The 20,800-nt window shown below is 33.3% G+C and overlaps 1 protein-coding gene across 2 annotated transcripts in view; it reads left to right on the forward strand.

Moving 5' to 3' along the window:
- Positions 1–20,800, forward strand: part of LOC118739644 — a 260,844-nt gene that overhangs the window by 21,902 nt on the left and 218,142 nt on the right. For both annotated transcript variants that reach the window (XM_036471088.1, XM_036471090.1), the window contains exon 2: positions 6,454–7,027. The gene's annotated coding sequence lies outside the window, so the exon portion shown is untranslated. The remainder of the gene's footprint in view (positions 1–6,453; positions 7,028–20,800) is intronic.

Consider the following 20,800-nt stretch of genomic DNA (forward strand, 5'->3'; position numbering starts at 1 on the left):
TTTTTTTTTTGTTTTCGATTGTGTGAATTTTTCGCAACAATTCTTTGTTTAAGTTTTCTTTGAAATGAACTTTATTTTGGCGTAATCGCCAGCATCCATTAACTATGCAAATACTACTTACTATTGCCTACTTAAGTATGACTAAAATGGTTTGATATTGGGAAAAGTATACTTGGCGTTGGTTTAGCTCACGTTCTACAACACTCGAACAAACTGTGTAACTACACTTGCAACTGACTTTTTGCATTTTCGTGGTTACTACCATACCGAAGTTGCAGCTTTGCAAAGTGTGCACTCTTTTTCGCTTGCCTTGTTCCTTTTACAGCTTTCAACTTTTATCTTGCCTCTTGTTGCAACTACATACATATTTATTTGGTTAACTTTAGCTTTGGAATTCCACTTTTATCGGTTTTAAATATTATACGAGTATTATTTATTATTCCTCTTCACTGACTGCTACTAACTTGCTTTCTCTCTTGCCACTTTTACATGCACGGTTTCTTTTAATTGAGTTTTGTCGCGCACATGCGAAACATAGTGCGTTCGTACATATGTATGTATGCACTTCATTTGGATCGCGGCAACTTTTGCGGCTTGGTAACGCACAACCACTCTTTTTCCTTGAACTCGACTCAAAGGAAATGAATTAAGTGGTGATTGTGCGGTAAAAGCTATCAAAATTTGCTTACATTTACGTGTCATTGTCAATGAGAAAAGTGCTCGCCCATAGGTACAAACAGCTCGAAGTCTCTTTCTACTTATAAGTATCTACTGAGTTAGAGGAAGTGAAGGAACCAGGAGGTCATGCAATATGGTTAAAAGCGTATCGCTCGCCTTTAATTACTAATTTGTTTTAACAATTGTTGTTTTGTAGGTTCTGACTTAACCTCAATTGATAATTTTTGATTCTCTTCGATTGAAAAATTTATTTTAATTTCACAAGACCTCGAACATTACGCGAGGTCTTAAGACGGTAATTTACAATTTCATGCTGGCTTCGCATGGAAAATTTTACTTTACGGCGAGTCCTTTCATAGCAGAAGTCCACTTAAGGATTGCCATTGATGGAGGAGGGGGACATTATTTGCGAAAGAGCCCCCAAAATCCTAACCAGTCAGTGTGAGACTTTAGCAGACTAACAGGGCAAATCTTTGCCTAAGATAGTTGGAAGTCTTTTGTAAGACAATTGAAAAACAGTAGGCACGAAAGTTGGAAAGATTTTTTTTTTTTTTATTCTGGCACGAAATTATTATTATTAGATTGGCGCTTACACATATGTTAGAGTTTGGCCGAGCTTCTCCTCCGACTTGTGTCGTGCGCCTTGATGTTGTCACACAAAGCGGAGGGACCTACAGTTTTACGCCGACTCCGAACGGCGATTGTATTTTTATGAGAAGCTGTTTTTTCATGGCAGAAATACACTCGGAGGTTTGCCATTGCCTGCCGAGGGACGACCGCTGTTTAGAAAAAACCTTTTTCTATATTTTTTGGGATGTTGCTTTGACCAGGGCTTGAACCCAGGTGCTGATGTGTGAAAGCGCGCACTGCTTGGCACCACAGCGGCTGGCACGAAAGTCTAACAAAAAATCTCCCTTGCCAAGTTTCTTCCCCTATGGCAGAAAGCACTTGTATATCATTTTGCTCGCGGGGATCTAACAGTCGCAATGGCCCAGAGAGAGATCCGGGTTCGAGTCCGAGCAGCGGAATTGTTTTATTTGTTTTATTGTTTTGAAAAGAAAAATATTTTTTAAATTTTATTTAATATTTAGTTTTCTCTTTTTAAATTAATTAATTTTTTTAATTTAACTTTAAGATGTTATTGTTTTTAAAGGAAAATAATTTTATTTAGTGTTCAGAAAAATATTTGTTGCTTTTTTTGATTAATTTTTTTTTTTATTCAACAATTGTTAAATATAATTGTTATAAGGCCACAAATAACAAAACCATTTCATTTTAAGATTCTATTGTTTCAAAAGAAAAATATTTTTTTTTATATAAATTAATTTTTAAGGACTTTTTTATTTTTTTTTATTTTTAACTTTATTTTATTGCAACTCTTAGATCACATTATTTTAAAAAGAATTTTTTTTTTAATTTCATTTATTTTTTAGGAACTTTTTTATTTTTAAAATAAAACTTTCTTTTAATTTTTATATTTTATTGTTTTAAGAGGGAACTTTTTTTAATTTCAATTAACTTTTGCAAACAAAATTTATAAATTTTTTATTTTTTTAATAAATTTTATTTTTTTTTGTAGTTAAAAAAACTGTTTATCGTCACTTGAAATGCAAAAAGACGTAACAAACATCGTTACTGAAATGCTCTACCACTTGCTTCTATGGTGCGAGTATCATGCATACATATCGCAAGAGTGTCATACCATGTATTTATTTTTGGTTTCGTAGAGCATGCAGAAATGAGCTGTGTAAAAATTTCATAGCTTAACAATAGGTCACTAGAAGAAAATGTGTCTTCATTTTTATGGTAGCGTATGTAAACTCTAAACATATTTGTCACTTAGACCCGTGACTTTTCCCAAGAAGTGAGCGTAACTAGTATACATTTGTGGATAAATACAAAGTGCAAAGCTATCAACACGCACCAAGCAAATAATTCCAGGACAATTTTGCGTCCATGCATTTCTAGGCTTTCAGCAAAATTTACTCACACCAGCACGATTTTGTACAAATGAAAGTGGATGTACTTGTATAAACTACAAAAGCAGAAATGTTGGCAACTTTGCCAAAACTTGTTTTCATGTTGCTTGCATTTTTCATGCTTTCGCGTTGTTATCAAAATTGTCGTTCGCGGTATGTTGGGCCCCAGTTACGTATGTATTTCGCTTTGCATATTTTTTTTTGTCCGTACATAAATTTAAAACATTTCATGCTGCTCATTGCGACTGCCCTTCGTTTTTTGCTTATAGCAGTCTTTGTCGCTGCTCTGTTGCTCCTTAATTTGCCGCCTATTTAATTCCTTTTGTCATTAGCAGGATATCAAATGACAATACGTCAACCGCAGCAGAAGAAGCACCAAAAGTAACAACAATAAATTTAAACTAAAAACCACATTAACAACACTTTGTAAACAAAACAAAGTTGGTGAGCATATGAGAAGGCGGATAAGTGCCGATGAACTAAGTACTTATTTGCCATTCGCAGCTTATGCAGCAACTGTAATTGGTATGTGCGGAAATAACTGCATTTTGTTTGCACCAGCTACAGTTGGCGTGATGCCTTAGTCACTGTACATTTGTATATCAAATACTTGCGCTCTTGTTTACTGTAGGTATCGATATGTACTAGTACATATATTGGTATGTATGTATGTATGTATGTTTATTAGGGTGTTCCCGATATTCCGTTGCAAAGTAACCTACGTTTAAAGTTTTATTGCTTTACAATGTCTACAAGCCTTGCCGGCTTGAAGTTGTGTGCAACTGTATTTGTCACATTTTAAAAATTTTACATTAAATCGATAACAAAAGTAGAACAAGTCATAAACAGTGCTAGCGACGATCGTCCTATGCCATTCACCTAGTTAGCTTGCTTGGGATGCGCAACTTCAATACCAACGTACCACTCGATATCTGATCAACTCGCCGATCAAGAATAGTCAGGTCTCAAAGTAGGACTTCATAAACGCGAATGAGTTCATTATGTGGAGGAAGTAAAAAAATTAACAGCGAATTTAGGGCTTGGATATGGGTCACACTCAAGAATGATAGAATACAAGATTGCGCCCATCAGAGAGGATTTTTGAGAACAATTTTTGTGTGACGTCACACCGGCATAGCCACATACAATTGCAATGCAAATAGTCCTTTCGTTATCTTGGCAGTATCCATCAAAACTGATGCAATATCTAGTGACCATGAAATGAAGCCTAAAATCTATCCACTTTAAATCCACTTATTCCTGAAAATTTTCCCGTCAGCAAACAGAATTCGTCTCTGACCGTTTTTTGCGTACTGACGAAGCAAGACTTTCGATCGTGAGTTACGTTTTTATTTCAACGCTTCTCTAAGTAAGTACTCGGCATGTTACTTAAATGCGTTGGCTCCCAAGTCCCGTTTAATGATGCGCGATTCGCTGTCCCTGATGATATTAATTTTCTGCGATATGACTTTCAGCTTGCTGAGCGTACCCTGAAGAACTCGATTCTCTACGGCTAGGACGGGCGAATTTTCCATCGTCGACTGATACATTTCTATTGATTTTCAGTGCGTAGCTGCATATTTAAGGACCAATTACGATAACACAAGTTGAGACAAAACCCATTACACGATTGCAAACTTCTTAGAAAAAATTCTAAGCACGGGATTTGTACGTAAATCTCACCTGTCAAACAGGAGTTAAGTTAAAGTGAAATTATTCACTGATTTCTGAACAACCCACTGTATTCTAGTACCAAAACATTTCATAGTACTAGTATAATATACATACATACGTTTTTAAGCAAAAAAAAGAAAAGATTAGGAGGTACACATATCAAATTCCGATAACAAGTCGCCCTAATGGTCTGGGGCACCCTAGTGTATAATCATAAACTTGTAAGTATGCAAATATATACTTACATATCTATATATATGTAAATAATTGTCTGATTGCAGCTTTTGTAGCTTGGTTTGAGCGATGAATTTTCGGTTAGTTAACGAACTCTTCCCGTAGCTCTTCAAAATTGTTGAAGGTTTTGTAATTGAAACTTTTCTTTTTCGATTAGCTAGCGTATGTACAGGGTGGGTCAAATAACTGGTGCTAGTGTGTTGCCTTTGGATTTTCAGAGCCCCACAATCTACAGTTTTGCTTGGAAATGCGCTTCATCCGACATCAAAATATTACCTAAAAAATAAATTTGTGTGGCTAATTGTGTAAAACGAATGGCGTATTGTAGTCGTTGTTGGTAGTCTTCCTGTAAGTATCCATTATGATTTTCTAAGATATTAACTATAACATGCAGAAAGAAAATAAAAATAATATTAAAAAAATAGAGAAGTTAGACATGTTTAACATTGGTAGGTCTTATTTGGCCTACCGTGTATGTATTTCAACAATTATATGTACTTATTAAATTATGCTTTGGTAAGCGTACGTAATTGCATACATATGAACATGTATATCACCACACAGCACATGCTGTAGTGGTTGGCATCCTACAAAGCTAAAAATTTCTATAAGAAATATATTTAGCGTACAATTTTATAAAAAAAATGCATATTTGTATTTTTTTATTTATTTTTTTTTAAGTTAAATTTTTTTTTAAATCGTTTTTTTAATTTTTTTTATTATTATTTCTTTATCATAATTTATGTGTAAGAGGCAAAGTTGAAATCTTCTGCGCATGACGCTTAGACATAATGCGGTCTCGATGGTCAAAGGGCGGCGATTGCGCGTGGTGAACACTTTAATCTTAAAATGCCCAAAAACGGGTTTAAAATTTATAAACAGCTAGCTGTACCCTGCCACGTCGAGCATGCATTCATCTGAGCATATAGATTCGTAATCAGCTACGCCAAAACCTCTGCAATACCAAATTTTATAAAAATCTATTAACTATTTATATTTTATGTCTGCTATATTGAATCCACAATTTTGGATTTTTGAAATTTTATTTTAGATTCGTAATCACCGACTCCAAAAAAGATAGATTGCGTAATTGAAAGTTTTTTGTACTCTAGGAGCTATTAATTTTGGCCAAAATATCGAGCTCCTGGCACACAGTGGACTGGATTACTGCGCTAATCAAGAAGAATAAAAGTCGGTATTTGGAAATTTTCGGAAATCGCATATAAAAAGTTCGGTTTCGCCCGAACTTTGACTTTTTTACTTGTTTTATTTTTAAAAACTAGAACCAGTTGAATGTTTTACGAGCCATTTCCTATTATTTTCAGATATCCAAAAATTGGCACTGCCAATTTTTTTTTGGTGTATCTACCATTTTCTGTAGATTCTAAAATCGTTGTGCTCTTACCTGTTTTTAACTCAGTTATATATGCATGTTGTTGCGGTAATTTAACTCGCTTTTCAACGCTACGGTTGCAAGTCAACTGGAGTGAGAAATAAGTACATACATACCTAAAATGTAAAACTACTTAGCAACAAAACAATTGCAATATTAGTAACAGGGATAAGTATATACAAAGCTGCTAAAGGCAATGACATTGTGTAAAATAAAGCCTTAAGTGTGATTAAACGATGGAAGGGTAAAAAAGCGGTAATTTAATACTGTAGCAAATATACATATACATACATGCTGGCATATGTAGGTGTGATTGTTTGAGGATATATGTAAGTACATATATATTTATTTTATTGCATTGCTTTGTATTGCGCATACCGTGTGGATGTATGTATATATGTATGTGCATATGTATGTATATATATATTTCAGTTAAAACTTTAGTATGCTTTTTGCAAAATTTTAAACCATTTTCCTCGCTCTTTATATTTTCAGCGAATTAACAGTGTGCTTAAATCATCGTAAGCTGCTACACAACTGTGCGTCAGAGGAGTGTAAAATTTCTGTGTTGAAAGAAAAATTACTGTACGAGCATCAAATGAATTTTAAATGTTGAAACAATCAGTTTTAATCTAAAATAAAGTGCGAGAATAAAGTGTGAATACCGTAAAAAAAACACGAAACGAAAATTAATATATGAGGTCGCTTTCATTCACTCACCGATAAAATGTGCAGCCCTGGGTGATTAACAAAAGGAATTAAAGCAGTGAAATGAAAAATATATAAATTTATCGACATCACAATAAAATTTGTAAAAAAGGTAAAAATAAAAACAAATGGCATTTTGCTCGAAATCCCATTCCCATTCGTAACATAAAAATCCACTCATGCCATACCATTCGGATTAACACATCACAGGCGAGTGGCAGTGGCGCAGTAGGAGTTAGTGGGCATGCAACAAAGCTCCTTGTGTAGATACACACTACATATATACGCAGCATCGAGTTATCCACATACCCGATTCGCCCGCATTCGATTTGGTGCACGGAAATTGCTCGCTTGTCACCGGGTAAGTAAGTAGGCTAAATAGAATTTATGTGTGCGCCCAATGCAGCTTAACTGTTGGCTCTACTACGTATGTACATAGATTAGACTGCATCACTCCCTAACAGAAAAAATCGATACTGTTCTTTCCATTGGAATTATAAAATCTATTATATTTAAGACTTGCACTAAAATATTTCTGAAAAAAATATTAAGATTTACGTGAACTGGACGGATTTGAAAATACCTCTAAAAGTTTCGATTTTTTATGAATGAAAATAGTTTTTCTAAAGTATTTTCTGAAAAAAATCACCTCTGATAACAAAACAGTTAAAGCTTAAAAAATTTGCATAAAAATATTTAAAAAAAAATTAACGGAATCATAATAATAAGATTTTTGATGCTGTTTTTGAACTTTTATCAAAGATTGATGTAAAAAAAATTTTATTATTATATTTAAGATTTGCACCAAAATATTTCTGAAAAAATATTAAGATTTACGTGAACTGGACGAATTTGAAAATACCTCTAAAAATTTAGTTTTTTATAAATGAAAATAGTTTTTCTAAAGTATTTTTTAAAAAAATCACCTCTGGTAACAAAACAGTTAAAGCTTAAATAATTTGCATAAAAATATTAAAATAAATTAATTAATAGGATTTTTAATGTTGTGTTTGAACTTTTATCAAAGATTGATTTAAGAAAAACTTGAATAACTCTGCCAACACTTTACCGGCTAGATCTAAGAGGTATCATTGGAAAGGCATTTTCTCACCCTTTTTATTTCTTTGCAAATAAACTCACTCAAAGTATGAGAGAGAATTTTAAAAAAACTGCATTAAAAATCTTATTATTATGATTCTGTTGAAAACCTTTTTTTTATATATTTACGCAGATTTTTTAAACTTAAACTGTTTTGTCATATGAGGGAATATTTTCAAAAAAGCCTTTAAGATCCTATATGTATTTATTCATAAAAAAAAATTTTTTTTTTGATAATAAATTTTGTAATAACGGCGTAAAACCCGCAACTTTTTTTAGTGATCCAGTCCACGTCAAAAAAATAAAAAATCCTGCAATGCGGCCGGAATTATTTAAATAATCTGAGCCTGCATAATAGGGTGCGTTCAGAAATGCAACAAGCCAAAGCATCACTATCTTTTATTTTCAAACCATTGTTGATGGAAATGTCTTATTTACGCAACTAAGTTCAAATTCGGCTTTTAACCGTGGTTGCGCATATCTGACATTTCCATCAATTATAGTTTAGAAATAAAGGAGACTGATGCTTTAGCTTGATGCATTTCTGAACGCACCCATACTTAAATGGCATGTAATCAATGTATTCTTGGATTTTCGAGTGTTTTCATTGATTCTAGGAAATTATATTGACCTCAAAAGCAAAGAACTCTTTTTCTTACATGTAATTCCTATGGGAAAACTAAATGCTCGACGCGGGACCTCTCACAATTGTCCTAGAGGGTGGTGATTCATGGAGGAACATTATTATACCAAATGCTAAAATTTGAGTCTTATTCTGGTCGCATTGTAGGGTATTTTTTTAATATTTTTTTTACGCAGTCTAATGTACATGTATATACTTACATATGTACATACATTCAAATTTACAACTATTCAGTGAAAGAAAATTACTTCGTTCATAATATTTGATTGAAAGACAATGGTACATTGTGCCAGAAACAATTTTCAACCATACTTCTACAACTCAACCATTCCTTTTTAATATGTGCTGTTGTTATCGCGTTTCAATTCCTTACTGTCTACTATTTTTCGTAAGTGGCGATGTCTACAGGCAATCAAGCTCACTCGCCCGTAGAGGCAGTGGAAAGCGGATTATTTGTTATTTCTTTTAGTTATATTTCTACACTAAATACCACATACCCATCGATTTCTCATAAATTTAATACTTACTCAATTTAGTATATCTGAGTCTTTTAAATTTTTATCAGAACTGTTGACTAAGTACAACTTTTACTAAGGCTCTTTTACGTTTGCTCTCCATGCTTTGTAATAAATAAAAACTAAAGCGTAATACATATGTATACAATGTATGTATGTCTCTTGGCTATAATTTTAAGCCTGAGTCGTCACACACAGAAAAAAGATTCAGATAAATATATTTCTATTAACACAAGATTTGGCAACCAAACCAAATAATGAAACTATTACCAAATCCTGTGTTGGGAGAAACATATTAAGCTGGCGTAACTAAACTCTTTGCTCAGTCAGTGTACAAAATTCGCCGAGAAAAATTACGGTAAATTGACTACACAAAGAAAAAAGCAACATAATTTTTTTCAAACAGCGTAATTTTCGGCGAGTTGAAAATTTTGAACAGAAAATGTATTTCATAAAGCATTTTCACATTATCATAGTTTACGGCTCATTCATAGTCCATAAAAAAATCAAGCAATTTTGCCACGTAAAATTTGTCAATAAATGCGAAATTCGCGAAAATTCAATCAGTTCCCAAAATCTTTATGCTTTATCAATTTAAATTAAATAAATAACTTACAAATATAAAAAAAAAATAATGCGGTAAAGTGTGCTAAAGACCCATACGTTCTCGTCGAAGCTGAGTAGAGAGTGTTATCGCCCAGTTTCATTGCCTTTCCAAAGATATTCGTGATCACTGAAATTTGAGAACATATAATTCAGTAAATCTCTAAATATGCCATAGAAATATGAATGCCGTTTTTGAATTTTTCTGAAGTAGGTTTTTTGTGGACCTATGGTATTCGATGGATAAACATGTCACGAAAATGAACTTAAGATAAATGTAGTTGGCCATTTTTTCTCATATAAATGCCTAATTATGATTAAGTTCCGAGTTCATTGCCCGATACCTTTTTGTGGACCGTACAGATCTTAATATTTTAGATGATGGACCCTTTCAAGTTTCTTTACCTGTGGCACACCGGACAGGCTTTAATAATATCATCCTTGTCGGTTAGTGGCTGGATTTCACTTCGTGGCAAGTGATGATCGTTTTGGATTTATATTCAGTACATTTTGACTTTAGTGGCAATGCGGACTGTACGCATTAGCAAGCGCTCATTGGAATTTATCTGAATAATTTTCTCGGCTAAGAAGAACCAACATTTACGACGGCGCGTCGCATGGAAATGAAACGCTCGGAGGTAAAATATAAATGAAAGAAACAAGAATGAAGTTAACTCCGCAGATCCCCAACATACCATTTTGAATGTCACGCTATGATGCCTACGCCATTTCTCCGACCATCCATTTTATGCAGAAATATGTTGAGTGCCTAATCGTCCAGCGATTTCCTTTGCTTCTTTCTTTATAATAGGAGCCGATATTGGTATATTTTGACTTCTGGCTTTTACGAACCACTCAAAAACATAAATTGCCTATTTTTGCGCCATCCATATTTAAGAAACTTTTCTTTTCACTGACTCCGTTTTACTCGCTGAACAATATACTCTAGTTGTGGTTTCCCTTAACTCAGTTATTGAATGGCGCTACAAATGTAAGTATTTTTCAGAATACATATACATACATACATATGTACTTATATGGTAAATTTACTGCAGCATACTACTTTCACAAATGGATTGATATTGGGATATTGCAGAGCTTGTTTCGTAAATCCCCATTTTTATTTCCGTGGTCCACAAACTTTAGATTTTTCAATGTTCCGATTTTATTTTATTTTCAAGTTTGTATGAATTTTGTTATACTATATAAATTATACTACGAAAACTTAATCACGAAATATTCTTTGTTATTTATGTAGATTAGCTCCATAAAATTTAAGAGAAACCTGTTTAGTTAATAGTTAATAAACTCCAATTAATTTTAAAGCTTTTATATGGATTTCTACAAAAACTGTTAAAATTTTTAGAAATTTTCAGCTCTGCGTTCCAGTTAACTGATATACCAACAAAATGTAATTAAATAACTACATATATATGTATGTGTGTTGCAGTATTCACACATGGCATATGTATAAATTATCACACTGAAAAAAAATTTCGTAAAAGTGCTACGAAAAACTTTCGTAGTCTTGGTTTCTGTACAATGTACGAAACTTTCGTTCATAATACGAACAGGTTTTTCACAACGAAACAAGATTTTACGAACCATTCGTAAATATAACGCAAGGACTTTCATACGGTATTTTTATACCCGAGCGCACTTGTGCACAAGGGTATTATAACGGTTGTTTGTAACAGGCAAAACGAATCGAGATAGATATAGACAAATGTATACATAAATGATCAGAATGAAAAGAGAAATCGATTAAGCGCTGACTGTCTGTCCGTCCGTCCGTCCGTCCGTCCGTCCGTCCGTCCGTCCGTCCGTCCGTCTGTGCACACGATAACTCGAGTAAAAATTGAGATATCTTAACGAAACTTGGTACGTGAACTTCTTTTGGGCGTGGGACGGATGGTATTGAAAATGGGCGAAATCGGATAATAACCACGCCTACCTCCCATATAACGGTAATTTTAAGAAATACGAAAACTGCGATATTTTAGTAACTCCTGAAGATAATTCACTCAAAATTGATACTTACAATGAGTTTCAGACGGAAAACATGAATATTATAAATTTTTGGAAAATGGGCGTAGCCACGCCCACTTATGGTTACATGTGTATATCTTGGTAACCGCTGCACCAATTTCTTCCAAACTTGGCACAGTTGTTGGCCTTAGTACAGTTTACTAAATGGCTGAAAATTTTAAAAATCGGACAATAACCACGCCTACCTCCCATATAACGGTAATTTTCAGAAAAACGAAAACTGCGATATTTTAGTAACTACTGAAGATAATTCAGTCAAAATTGATATTTGCAATGAGTTTTAGACGAAAAATAAGAATATTACAAAATTTTGGCAAATGGGCGTAGCCACGCCCACTTATGGTTACATGTGTATATCTTGGTAACCGCTACACCAATTTCTTCCAAACTTGGCACAGTTGTTGGTCCTGGTACAGCATACCAACTGGCCGAAAATTTCTAAAATCGGACAGTAACCACGCCCACATCCCATATAACGGTAATTTCGAGAAATACAAAATCTTCGATAAATCAGTAAATATTGAAGCTAATTTATTCAAAATTGATGATTGCAACAATTCTTTACCAAGAAATACGTTTATGACAAAATTTTGGAAAATGGGCGTAGCACCGCCCACTTGTGATCACATATATGTATCTCGCTAACCGTTCTAGCAATTTGTACCAAGCTCGGTATGGTTATTGTGCTTGCCACATAAAAGGAAACCGTTGAAAATTGTTGAAATCGGACTAAAATTGAGGCCGCTTTTCATATAACGGTAAATTTCAGATATGCTTGAAACTGCAATATTTCGAAGTTTAAGGACGCTAATTTACTTAAAATGTATACACCCCGGCTTATCATGTATTGGTAGCTTTCGGAAAGGTGAAAACATATATTTAATACTTGCGCCGGGTATTTAATGTTCGGCTCCGCCCGAACTTAGACTTTCTTACTTGTTTGAGTACAATTTACGAAACCTTACGTTTATTTTATGAAACACATTCGTAATTTACTGAACCAATTTCTGTACGAATAGTTTTATATATCATAGGAAGGCATTCCTAATATTTATGTATGGTTTTAAAATTTACGAAATCTACACTTAAATTTTAATTATAATATAATTTTAAACGTTTTAAAAAGGGATTTGCTGGATGAAATTACAATACAAAATTAAATATTAAAACTGTGGATTTGTGCTTTTAAGCATACAATGTTTTTAAAAACGGTTTCGTGGCTCAAAATGACGAAACATTTCGTAAGATGTACGCCAGTTTTCGTTATATTTACGCAGGTTTTACTTTCAGTGTATGTACTTAAAATCCTAAAACATTTTATCCTTCCCACCAAGAGTCGCTTTCGCCATACATGCCAGCAAAACGTTTTCTCTCGGTTAATCTAATTACACTATCTACTCGCGAAATACGATTTACGTTGTGGAAGTGTTATCTAAACAGTTAAAATAAAACGTACAAACATACTTGTATAACATAAGTATGAAATTTGTTTTGTTGAAAATTTAATCCTAATTTGATTTACAACTCCCATTGGGCTTTTAAAAGGATATTAATATTTGCATATAAAGCGAAACAAAAGCGAAAATTACAGCAATTTAGGAACATAAAACACAATATGCGCAATGAAAATATGGCGGAAATTGTAGTTGTACGTTATCAGCGGGGCACATTTATTATTTTCATAGCTACTTTTGTAGAGCAAATTAATAATTTCAATTGGCTGCTTATCCTTAAATGAGTTATATGATTAGAAAGCGCTGCCGCGAAAGTTTTAAGAGCTTTTAAAAAGTAGACTGAACTCCTTATGTTGTGAGAAGAAATCACGGGTGAAGATATTCACATCGGCACCCATACAAACGTATGTATGCATTAGGGTGGTTAAATTTTTTTTTCAGTCAACCCTCTAAATATTGAAAATGAGGAGATCGGTTTTTTAATTGACTAACGTTGAATGGTGTCGCCAGAGCTTTGATATTTCAAATATATTTTTTATGAAGAAAGATATTTTTTTCGTAAAATTCAATAATTTCTATAATACATACGTTAAAATAAAATTATGTTGCAGACTTAACTAATTTTTTTTTCATGCTTGGTGCGGTCGAGAACACATAAAATAACTATTTTTTTGTATCTAATCTAATCTATACGATTATCGGTTATGGAAAATAGTTTGTCAACTTTCAAATCCAAATATGCATTGTAATTTCATTTTTCGAAGGTATCCGAAGGGCAATATTTTTTTTTTTAAATATTCAAAATTATTTATTTTTAACGATTTTATAGGAATTCTACGAATAAAATGTTTTTTCTCGTGCAAAATACATGACAAACCTCAAAACCCCAGCGGTACCGTCAAATATTAATCTATTTCAAAGTAAAAAACTGAGGGTTTATTTTTTAATTTTCTATAAATGTGTAGGGTGGCAGCAGGAAAATTCCAAAATGTTGATTTTCTTGCGTACTTTTGGACCACCCTAGTGAAATATAAGAAAATACTTTGTGCAGTCATGTGTGTACTCGTATGTCTGTACATATAAATTCAGTGCGCGTGGAATTTTAAGGCCGTAGCACTTATAGCGCAGCACACGCGGTTTGAAAGTGTAACTGGGATGGAACCAGAAGGTGCAATTTCTGTAGAACAACACGCGCTGCTTCAATATTTCATAGCAATAACATTTTAAAAGGGCCTGGTAGTGTGGATACCAGCGGCAAGCAGAAAGGTTCGGATGCTCACAGACTGTCCTTTTACTGTGCCTCTAGTTGTTTGTTGGGTAACATGTTGGTCGCGGTGGTCACGGCGGTCATAATGGCTACTTACGCTTCCGTGAATTCACTTGCTAAGAACCAGCAGTAGAGACAACTAGGCGCTGGGAAATATGCATGTCCTGCATACATACATGCATACGTATGTACATATTTATGCGATGGCTGAATATCGCACACCGCTATTGTTAAAAGGGAACATCGTGGCGAGTGCGTAAAGATACCGAAGAGCAGTGAATAATTATTGCCTGCAGCTTCTCTCATACATATTTATATACATACGTGTGAATATATGTTCACAGTAGAGTAAAAACGGCATTCAATTTTCACTTGCTGTGGGTTAAAAAAAATATTTTTGTAATATGTGTAAATAAAAATTTAATTTACCAGCATAAGAGAAGGATATGTTTGAGTAAAAGTGGTATGAGTAAAGCGTGTTTCATTGGGAAGGAAGCTCGCTAACAGTTGCTTTACTTACATGTGGATGTATGTGCTTACAAAGGCAGAGTAAAGGTAGCTGATGAAAATGAATTCAAAAGTACAAAAACACACAGGCAATCACCCAGGTAGGAAGTGGAAAGTTTGGCAATGTACAAAGTAATATAACGCTCTTTTAGCCGGTACATATAATTTCTCATTACCCTGTAGCGGAAATCTAAAGTTTTGAAATGCCACAAAAAAGCACCGAAACACGTAACCTTAATATTGGGTCGTAGATTATGGATATGTACATATATCATTTTTCTAGACCAGGTCATTTTCCTAAGATATTTTAATTTACATGAAAAAAAACCAAGCTTTAACAAGAAAAAATTAAAAATGGTATTAAAGCCTGTTCTTTTGCCTAAAAATCAAGCTACCAATCATGAAAATAGATGGATAAATAAACAAGCTGTGAATGCTCAAATGAAAATGTGCAATAATCTTTTGTATGAAATTGGAGCAGGAAATAATGTTACTCATACGCCACATCGTACATGGCCGCCGTACGCGTAGATGGTGCATGAGAAACATTTCGCAAGTTAAAGTTTGAATATTTGTTTCATTCGCAATGCAAACTTAAAATGAATATATCTTAGGAAAATTACCTGATCTAGAAAAACGGCGTACAGATCCGTCCTCTACGAACCAAAATTAAATTTATGTGCCTCTGTGTTTTTTTGTGTCCCTAGAAAAAGAAACGTCTTTGCCACAGTAAAGGAGAAAAAAGGACCTATCTAATTAGAGTTTGACGGTTAAAATAATCCTTAAAAATATTTTTCATAGAACTGCTGGATGTCTCAAATACAAGTATCATATGGTTTCCTATGCCGATTGTGCAAGAGGCGGGCGGCTCTGATAAAATAAAACTTAGAACTCTTATAACGCCGATACACCTACGTTTTTTTTCGTCCCCTGTACCAAGATCCCTGGTTAGGACCTTTTTACTTTTGAAAAAGTTTGATTTTGTTGTACACTATAATCTCACCAGTTTTCTGTGATTAAATTCATTCCCTTACAAATACCATATAAATCGAAGCCTAAAACTTTGCAGAACACTAAAAAAAAGGCATCAAATTTTCATTCAAATTTCAAACTTTTTTCTCGGAAGTTTAAACATTTTTTCGAGTATACAGTTTTATAGCCCGTTCAATTTTGTTGTACTTAATAATGAGCGAGGTTCAATTGGCTAAAAGTTACCGTTGATTTGTTAAAATGTTTTTTTCGCATTTGCTTCCTTATAACGAATAAACACTATTTTTTTTTATATGGAAGAAAACCGCAATACCTACGGTAGAAATGAACAAGGTTTGAATGGCATTAACTTCGGCCGATCATCCTTAGACTACAACTTATTGAGCCTATGCTTCATGATATTTTGAAAGTTTTTCTTATTATATTTTACAAACTGTTATTGTTAAAATTTAATACTATTCAAGACAGTTGTAAGCCTGTTCCTTCAGTCAAGTTGATAAAATCATGGAACCATTAATGCCTTTGGCATTTTATAATATAAAATTTGTATTCAACAGGTTTTGATTAAATCCGATAAGCGTTTATTGAACTCCAAGAAAAGAACATTAAAATCATGGACTATTAATTTCTAACAAATATCTTCTAAATAATTTTGCTTAGAAATGCAATTTGGAACACAGCAGCTTCAAGGAATCATCCAGCTGAGCATCACATTTTATTATTATTTCATTTTGCAAAACAATTACGTCTTTTATCAAATTCAAAGTGTAAATTCTAGAATAGAGCAAATTTCCTTATCTATTTACTATTTGCATGCCATCGTACGCATATTTGCAGAGTACTTGGCGTTGCTGTTAATTTCAATCAATTTGTTTTCGTCTTTGTTCGAAGATGCATACATGTACATTAGGGCGGGTCGAAAATCTAATTTTTCTCAAATCCCTTGGTAATAGTGAAAATATATTGTATCATGAAGTGAACAACAAGCCTGCAAAATATTAGTCTTTTATTTTAATTGTAAGAGCCCGCGCATCGACCGCCAAGTGACCCACAGCACACTAGTCGAATAAGACCAATTCTTGTTAAAAATTCTGGGTTCAACAAAAAGGTTTGGTGCATATTTTTAGATAATGAATCCGTTAACGTAGAAGATAAAGTCAAATATCATTTCTCGCAGCCCTTTAGCTTATGCTTAATCTCAAAGGTATCTGTTTTCAATAAAATTTTAATTGTTCTCTTGATAATTGCACTGGCCTATAGTCAAAAGATGTAAAGAACAATATTAATATTGCTGGCGTGCATTTAGATCGCTAGTTCCAAATATTCTAATCCTTTTTGAATATTAGCTATAGTTTGCGATTTTTTGCAAATTTAGGAACAATTTCGGTAGCTCTAATAGAATAGCCATTATTTTCCATCATCGCGGAAAAATTTTGTTTATGCAAATTAGTATGGAAACACTGAACAGGCACAACTTCTAGACACACTAATTGGTTTACTTATGTTTATGCATACAATATAAAAAATGCAAATATAAGAAAATGATAAAAAATTTTGGTCAAGATTTTTTTTATTTTAAACAATTTGTTAAGAATCTGAACTATTTTAGTCATATTATTATCAAAAATCAGTAACATTAAGTCTCGCCTTCAATTTGTTAATTATTACGCACCGATCGAGTAACATTTACCAAAGTTATATCGAAAAACTTAAGTGGATTTCCAGTTTTTTTTCTAAAAAAATTTCTCTTCAATTGTATAAATAACCTTTAAATAAAAGAACCGGATTACAGAAAACTGTGCAAGCGAGTGACTTTTTTCGTTCAAGCTGAATGCAAAGCAATATCGTCCAATTGGAGAGTCCTCAAAAGGATTTCCCAGGATATGTTAAAGACTACTGCATTTACCTACAGACACTTTTTCACATAATGGAATTAACTAAAATATTTATGTATATCTAAACACTTATTGCACGTCCCCTACTTTCATATAACGGCAAATTTAGAAACCGCGAAAAATGTGCTTCTGCGGCGACTAATGAAACCCTTCCGCACCAGTTTTCAAGACTGGAAAAATGGACTCAAAATGGGCGTTTCTCACCCTAATTGTAATGTATGTAAATACTTATATGTTTGAAACTACTATTAACTTGTCGAACGATTCCTAATCTTTGACAATACATTCATTCACCACGATCTTGAAAACTGACCAAATCGGCGTGACCAAGTCCATGGTCATTTTAATATTATATAAACAGTAAAAGGTTTGAAATAAATCTCGTCTCACTTTTTTGTATTTTTCACTTGGTTGCTGAAGTAATGAAGAATTGAAAATTCATAAGGGAAAATCATAGTTTTCTTATTTTTTATTTTAATATCTTAAAAACGTGTAGACTTATTGAAAAATGATAAATGAACGTGAGGTTTTAAATTTAATAGCCCTTAATTTGATATATCGTCATGTTTATAACAATAACGCATTCGATAGATATTACAAGCCAAAGTTTCATTTTCAAAATTCATACACTTTGATTCAATTGCGCGGGCTAAAGATAAGTTTTAAATTAATCTTTCGAGGCCAATAACAATTGGCTGAGACCTAAGACATCATAATATTACTATTACAATGCGGTCAAATGACTTTTATTTTCCCCCATACAAAATCGACCCAGCCTAATGTACATATGTATACATTTGTGTAATATTCAAGTTGGTAAATGATTTTAAGTGTATATATATGCATTTGTACTAATCGCTTTATATGCATTCATTCAAATGAGTATACCTACATACATAAACAGGTCTATTAGATGAGGGCACTAAAATTGCAAAACAGTACAGTGCAGAACAACATCTGACATTAAGTGTAAGAAATGACATGCGTTTAGTGCAAGAACCACCCTAATAGAACGCCTTTTCCTACACTGGGTACTCTAGCGCACTCAACGAACAGACCTAATGTCGTTTTCTCTTCCCTCATTCTGCATACATACATACTTATCAACTCAATTGTGGGCGCTGAAGCAAGCTAAAGGCTACAAAGTACGCAGTACAAACCAGTTTTCCCATAGCTGCTTCCACAGTTACAAAAACTTTTGCAGACTTAAAGGCGTCAAGTGAGCTCAATAGCCATATTTGTTATACCCAAATGCACGTAAACATCTCAAACCACCCACACAAATACACAATTCTTCTCCACAACTACTAATGTCTGTTCTATCATTTATTTGTGTTTTGGCTTTTGTTTGTCTTGTTATGCAGATTTTTTTTTTGATTTAGTAATTGCGTAAGAGCCACTCGCTTGTCAAAGTTCTCTCGGAATTTGTGATTAGGAAAAATACAAAACGCATAAATCAAAATTTTAAATTTGCATAAAATGTGTTGTGCTGCTTTTATGACTTGCTGTGTAGCATTTTAGGCGCCTGTGTCGTGTACGCGTTAGAAACAACTTTATTAATTTTACTTTTATTACAGTATTTGTTAGGCCAACTGGAGCATTTTGAGTAGAAAAATGCCAGGATTTGAACTTTTGAAGTTCATTTAATGTGTGTCAACATTGCAGTTCACAGCAGGTCACATTCCTGACAGATTTATTATATTTTCCGCAAAAGTGTTGCATACATTGGGGATTTCAGTAAATGTTGACACAAAACAAAAAAAAAACAGTTTGGTAAGTTTCTGAGTGTCAGTGGTGATTTTGAAAAGACTTGCGAACGCCTGCTTGGGGATTTGAATGTAAACAAAGTGTATAGAATGCATTTTTGGTCCCTTTTAATTTTTTGTTTTGATTTTTTCTTTGTTTTCTTGGCATGGTCCCTAGTCTGCAGCTGGAAAGGTGGCAGCTGTTTAGTGGAGTATCGAGATGCTTAGGAAAAGAGTGAATGGTGGAAGCCAGCGGAGATTGGCATTTATAAATATTGATCTTCGATTTTTTTTTTCCAGTAAAACAATTGTGACCTAAAGAGGCCAAGCCGCAGTCATAAAGTGGCAACAAGAAGTTGTAATAGTATTTTGGAATTTTCTATTTATTTATTATATAAATCACAGTCGGTTACAAAGAAACGAAGCTAGAATTCAGCACGTATAATAATACTGTTAACTGAATTAATTGACAGATTGTTCGTGAAAATAAGAGCAACATAGCAGTCTATAGTGTAAACAAAGTGGTTTGTGTTCGAATGAGCTCACAACATCGAAAGGGACTAGTTATTCAACATGGTATTACATGGTTTCTATCCTTGGCCTATGTGAGGAGAGTTGTGCTCTCCAGTCTTTTCTAAACCAATATTTTTACTTTATAAACAGTTTTTGCTTTTCGACGCTTTTTTTTTATATTAGAAAACACTAAAAAGCAGTTTTGCATTGCTTTGTTTTTTGTCGCATAGTTGAATCTGTGCATTATGTGAAGTGTGTTTTTAACACTTCTTTCAATCAAAATGAATTTCGTATTCATGTATATATACAATTTATGTGAATTTTTAGTATAAATTAATAAATTTTAACTGTCCAGTTCGGATTTAATTGTACGAGTTTCCGACTTTATTGATAACTCATTAATTGCCTCAATTCACTTGAGTTAAAATTTAGTTAATTTAGACCAAATAAATGTGTAGATGTGCGCTTAAACTAACAAAAATAACTTTAATTGCAAACGTGGTCCACGTATTTGGTATGTATAAACATTTTAAAGCTCTCATAGCAAATAATATCTCTTGTTTTACCATCATAATAATTGTCAAAATTCTCTTTTTTATTTGATTTGCAATGTTTTCCAATTCACGCTAATACATTCGTATCGGCAAATTAAGTGTACTAGTGTTCGCCCAGCGGTTGAAATTCAACCGCTAAAATTAAGGATAGTTTATGTGAGTTGAGTTGAGCTGAAATAAAATTTGTTGGAATGGGTTAAGTGGAGGGGAGTTTAGCTTAGTACTTAGCATAACATAACATAGAATAGCATTAGATTCAATAACATAACATATGTAGCATAACACATCACAATATAACATC

Source organism: Rhagoletis pomonella, unplaced genomic scaffold (genome assembly GCF_013731165.1).
Source record: "Rhagoletis pomonella isolate Grant_MI unplaced genomic scaffold, Rhpom_1.0 Rhpom_scaffold_00005, whole genome shotgun sequence".
Taxonomy (NCBI): Eukaryota; Metazoa; Arthropoda; class Insecta; order Diptera; family Tephritidae; genus Rhagoletis; species Rhagoletis pomonella.